The sequence below is a fragment of the Dromiciops gliroides genome, chromosome 6, assembly GCF_019393635.1.
Source record: "Dromiciops gliroides isolate mDroGli1 chromosome 6, mDroGli1.pri, whole genome shotgun sequence".
NCBI classification, from domain to species: domain Eukaryota; kingdom Metazoa; phylum Chordata; class Mammalia; order Microbiotheria; family Microbiotheriidae; genus Dromiciops; species Dromiciops gliroides.
Window position 1 is genome coordinate 203029302 of NC_057866.1, and position 5396 is coordinate 203034697.

A 5396-nucleotide genomic window follows, 5' to 3' on the forward strand; every position below is an offset into this window, starting at 1 on the left:
TCCCTTCATCCTTTATTCCAGTATTTTTAAAGCATTCTCTCCCTTCATAATGATATTCTACTCATCACATAGTAATCTACACCCTTCCGAGTCTCTAAGCCATACTTAGAATTTTAGTCTTTAATGTTTCTTCCTAAAACGAATAGAAATAAAATTTCAATATACTATCCTTGCTCACTCTATCTTTCTCTCAATTCCACAATCACCAATTGAACTCACCTAATATATTTAATTGGTTTTCCTGCATATTTGAAATAATAAGGTTACCATATGACTTGTTCTAAAAAATAAATTTCTAAAAACTAGGATCAACAATATACTTGTTTAGCTTGATGTAACAAAACAGGGAATAAATTGAATTGAATTGAGATAATGAAAATCAATTCAAATAAACATGCATGTATTGATCACTTGTGTTAGGCTCTGTGAACAGAAAAGTAAAAACAAAAATATAGTCTTTATTTACTTATTTATTTACTTACTTATTTGTAGTTTGTTTGTTTACTTATTTATTTTTTGTGGGGCAATGAGGGTTAAGTGACTTGCCCAGGGTCACATAGCTAGCAAGTGTCAAGTGTCTGAGATCAAATTTTAACTCAGGTTCTCCTGAATCCATGGCTGGTGTTTTATCTACTGTGCCACCTAGCTGCCCCCACCAAATATAGTCTTAATCCAAACTGATATTACATTATATTATGAGATAGCAGTATGACACATTTATTAAGCACCTTCTATGTACCAGGAACTGTGCTAAGTTGTAGGGATATAAAGAAATACAAAACTCATTCAAAGGCTTCTTGCAGAATGTGAAATTTTAGATGAGACTTGAAGGAAGTTGGAATGATAAGTAAATACAAAATCTAGACAAAGTAATTACAGAGTAGGAAGTTCACTAATGGCAATGGACATAACAAAGAGTCTTTTTGCAGGAATTGGTACTTAAATGGAGATTTGACAAGAGCTAGCTCCTACAAAAGGTGGAAAGGTGAAGAGGAAAAGCCTGTGGGGCACAGCAGACATTCTGTACAAAGATAAAGAGATGGGCTATAAAGTGTTATGCACATTCTATGGACATAAGGAACAGAGATTATAGAGCAGTTTGACTAGAAGGTAAATTTCAAGAGGAAGAGTAATATGCAATCACTCTGAAAAGATTGCTTGGAACTAGGCTCTAAAGTTCTTGAAAAGCCAAAGAAGAGAAGTACACATTTTAACCTAGTTTTAATGGGGAAATGGGGGAAAGTTCTGGAGGTCAGATACATTTTAGGAATATTAATCTGGGAACTGTATAGAGGATGGAAAAAAAGAGAGAGACCAATCAAGGAGATATTATAGTCCAGATGAAAAATGATAAGGGCTTGAACTGGAGTTGAGACTGTGTGAGAGATAGGGATGCAAGGGAGATGCATAGAGATCGAATCAATTCTTAGGAACTAATTGTATATGAGGGCTAAGGGAAAGAGAAGTGTCAAAAATTATCGTAAAGCTGTAAGCCTCAGTAACTAGGATGCTGCTACCTTGACAGAAATAAATAAATTGAGAAAAGAATCAGATTTAGGGGGAAATGATATATTGTTCTTTAGGTCTTATGAGCTTGAGATGCCTATAGGATATTACTGTGGAAATTCATGTCCAGTAGGCAGTTGTTGATGTGAGCTGAAGTGAAAAATTTGGCTCACATATATAGAATTACAAGTTGTCTGCATAGAGATGCTAAATGAACACATGTGAATTGATGAGGGGAGAAAGGGTAGAGAAAGAGTAAGAGGCTCAGGATAGAGCCTTGGTGTACATTCACTCAGAATGAGTAGAAGATATATGATGAACAAGTAAAGGACAAAGAAGCATGATCATACAGGTTTGAAAAGAACCAGGCGCAAGAAATGTCATAAAAACTCAGGAAGGAACGATTATCTAGCCAGAGGGATGGGTTAACAATGTCAAAAGCTTGCAAGGAGGTCAAGGAGGCATGAGGAAATATAGCCACCATTTATGGAGAATACTTATTTAAAACCAAAACCAAACAAATAAATCACTTTCAGTAGGTTCCGTGGCATCCCACCAGTAGGAGAATTAATAACATTCTTATATAGTGTTATATATCCTCAATCCATCTGTATGCAGAGCCTTATGATCCAGAGCACTGTTATTCTAGTATACCATAGATCCAAGCTCATTATATACATTACCTGTAATGGACTCATCGATTTAGAGTACTGAGAACTTTATCCAGGTGGAACCCTCTGGGAAGGTGATTTCATTTAATCCCAATATGGACCCTTGGATCTTTCAAATGCCATCAAAACTAACGAATTCTAGCACCTTCCCCTAAAACTACCTGCCTACATTGCTTACCAAGAAATATGTCAAATTTCTCCTTTACATTGTTTTAAATAATTTAGGAGATCTTTTTTCATATCTATATTTAATTAACTCATTGTTTGGCACAAAGTGTTAATTAAGGCCAAAATCATTGGTATAGTATCTATTTGATCTAGTTAGTCTGTGCTTATACCTGTAGGTATTTAACTGCTATCACTCAACTTACTTTTTTAATGGCAGGAAGAGATGAGAGTATGAGAAAAAAAAACTGAGAAAATTGTTACTATTTTTAAAAATCTTCAAAGCAACTGCATTGATGATGATTTTTGGTAGTATCATTTCTTTATATTAAATAAACAGAGTCTGCAAAAGTTTGACTACAGTTTTAGTAGGGTAAAGGAATATTCATCTTCAGTTTTAACATGTATGTAAGACAGCAAGGCAGGGCTCGCTGCATGTGTAGACTCATCAGATTAGGTCCAATCCAAGTGCTGAAAACTGTTCAATCTCAGAGCACAGATATTTCAGATACAAGCAATTTTTTGTTTGTTTGTTGTGTTATTGTTGTTTTACAAGATGGCTGACTAGCAAGCTGAATGTTAGAAAGAGATAGTTTTCTTAGACAAGTCTAAAGTATTTGAGCTCCCTTTAAATCAGGAACATGCTAGGTCTTCATGAGTCACATAAAAGAAGAGTTCACTGAATATCAAATGACTGATGCCATTAAAATGGTAACAGAATCCTTCTCCACGCTCCGAGATGGAGTAGCAACCTAGTAGAGAACCTTTCTGGTTAATCTGAGTTTTCCCTAAGAGGCAGAGTGGAAAGAATACGGACTTTGGAGTCCAAGTACCTGATTTTAAATTTAACACCTAATACTACCTGTGTGACTTTGGGCGAACAGAGTCATCTCCTGGGTCTTAGTTTCCTTTTTTGTACCTGAAGAAGTGGAACTGGATGTGGCCCATTTGCGCCGCCGCCGCTTCGGTCTCTGCTAGTTCATTGGGAGACACAATTGATCCATGAGGTTCTTCTGGCCGGAGCCGCTGCGCCGCTGGAGAGCTGGGGAGGGGGCGCGGGGGCAAGGCCAGGACCAGGACCATGGGCCATGGCGAACGGGAAGGAGGGAGACCGGGAGCGCCAGTGTCCGGAGCCCAACGAGTCTTCCGACCCTGGACGTGACCCCGAGCGGGAGGAGGCGGCAGCAGCAGCAGCGCAGACTGCGGGGGCCGGCGCTGGGGAGCGCAGCACGCAGGGGTCCGCCAGCTGGGCCAGCTCTACTCCCCAGGCAAGCTGCTCCAGGAATGGTTCTGCGTGATCCTCTGCTTCTCCCTCATCGCCTTCAATCTGTGCCATCTCCTGCAGCTTGCCAGCCTGGAGCACACACACACCTGGTGCTGCTGGGAATATTTGCAGGGGCCCTCATCGCTGACTTCCTGTCGGGGCTGGTGCACTGCGGGGCTGATACGTGGGGCTCTGTGGAGCTGCCTGTGGTGGGAAAGGTTTTCATCCGGCACTTCCGGGAGCACCACATTGACATCACCCGGCATGACTTTATTGAAACCAATGGGAACAACTGCCTAGTGACGCTGCTGCCTCTGGTGAACATGGCCTACAAGTTTAGCACTCTAAGCCCTGAATGAATTTTATTAGCTCTATCCCTGGGAGTGGTTTGTCTTCTGCCTCGTCATCTTGGGAACCTTCACCAACCAAATTCACAAATGGTCTCACATCTATGTCAGGCTTCCTCGATGGATCGCTTTCCTCCAGGACTGGGTAGGATGATGTCATCCTACCCAGAAAGCACCACCGAATCCACCATGAGAACTACTTCTGTATCACCACAGGTTGGCTCCATTACCCATAGGAGAAGATTGGATTCTGGAGATGGTTAGAGGATATTATCCAAGGACTAACTGGAGAAAAGCCCAGAGCAGATGATATGAAGTGGGCCCAGAAGATAAAGTAGTCCCCAACAGTTTTCCTATGAGCTCTAATGTTGCCAACCTTTCCAAAAAGCCTCTTCCTCTCTCTCCCTCTCTCCCTCTCTCCCTCTCTCCCTCTCTCTCTCCCCCCCCCCCCCCTCTCTCTCTCTCTCTCTCTCTCTCTCTCTCTCTCTCTCTCTCTCTCATACACACACACAAGGACACATGCCCCATCCGCCAAGTGCCAGACTGGAAGTGAAATTACTTGGAGACCTGCTCAGTAGATGGGCAGCACCGATAGCTTCTCTCTCCTTCTCTCTCCTTTGAAACAAAGATGACAATTGGCATGTAACAGACTAACATGGGGGGAGGGGCAGAATCCCTGGGGGTGCCCATCATTTTTGAGAGTAAGGTGGCCCCCTTCTCAAAGAAGCACCCCGTGGAAACTCAAGGGAATTTGTGGAGAAGGAAGGAAAAACCTGCTCTTGGGGTTGGTTGGCATTGTCACCATGTTTCTGCACTGCCTGGGAGAGCCTGGGGCCAAATGGAGACAGTTGTTGTTTTGAATGTAGTTCCCCCACCCCCCCCCAGGCTGCTCTGCATGAAAACAGCCCATGGAACCAAAGGAGCCCCCAAAACAGTCAGCTCTTCATGCACTTAATGGTCCATTCACCATAGTGTCTCCTTTGTGCCCTTGGGGGTGGGGGTTACCTGCAGGGCTGATTGACCTCCCATTGGGCTTGGGAAGCAAGGGGAAAATCTTCCCCAGGCCAGTCTGGTCTCCCCCTCTGCTGCGAGTGAGGGAGATCTATCTGTAACCTGCACTAGCCCCCTGACTCCCAGCTCAGGTCAGGAACCCTGCACCTCTACCCGGCCCCAAGGAGCCAACTTGAACCAGACATTTCCCTTTTCATTGAAAGGCGATAATTAAGCTGGTGCTAGAAATGTTTCTTTGCACTGCAAGAGCCATGAGCTAAGGGAATGACTGGATGGGCAGGAAATGATAGCCCTTTTGGAGAAGGGTTGTCAAGAGAGGAGAGTGTTGTTTTTTTAAGTGAAGCCTTAATATCTTTTCTGTAACATGGAATAATATTTTACAGTGATGTTTTGAATGTATATAATATATTTATAACAAAGCAAGAAAAAATG

At 42.5% G+C, this 5396-nt stretch overlaps 1 pseudogene; it reads left to right on the plus strand.

The window, feature by feature from the left end:
- Window positions 1-3430: 3430 nt before the first annotated feature.
- Window positions 3431-4291, plus strand: LOC122730390 (annotated as a pseudogene).
- Window positions 4292-5396: the final 1105 nt, after the last annotated feature.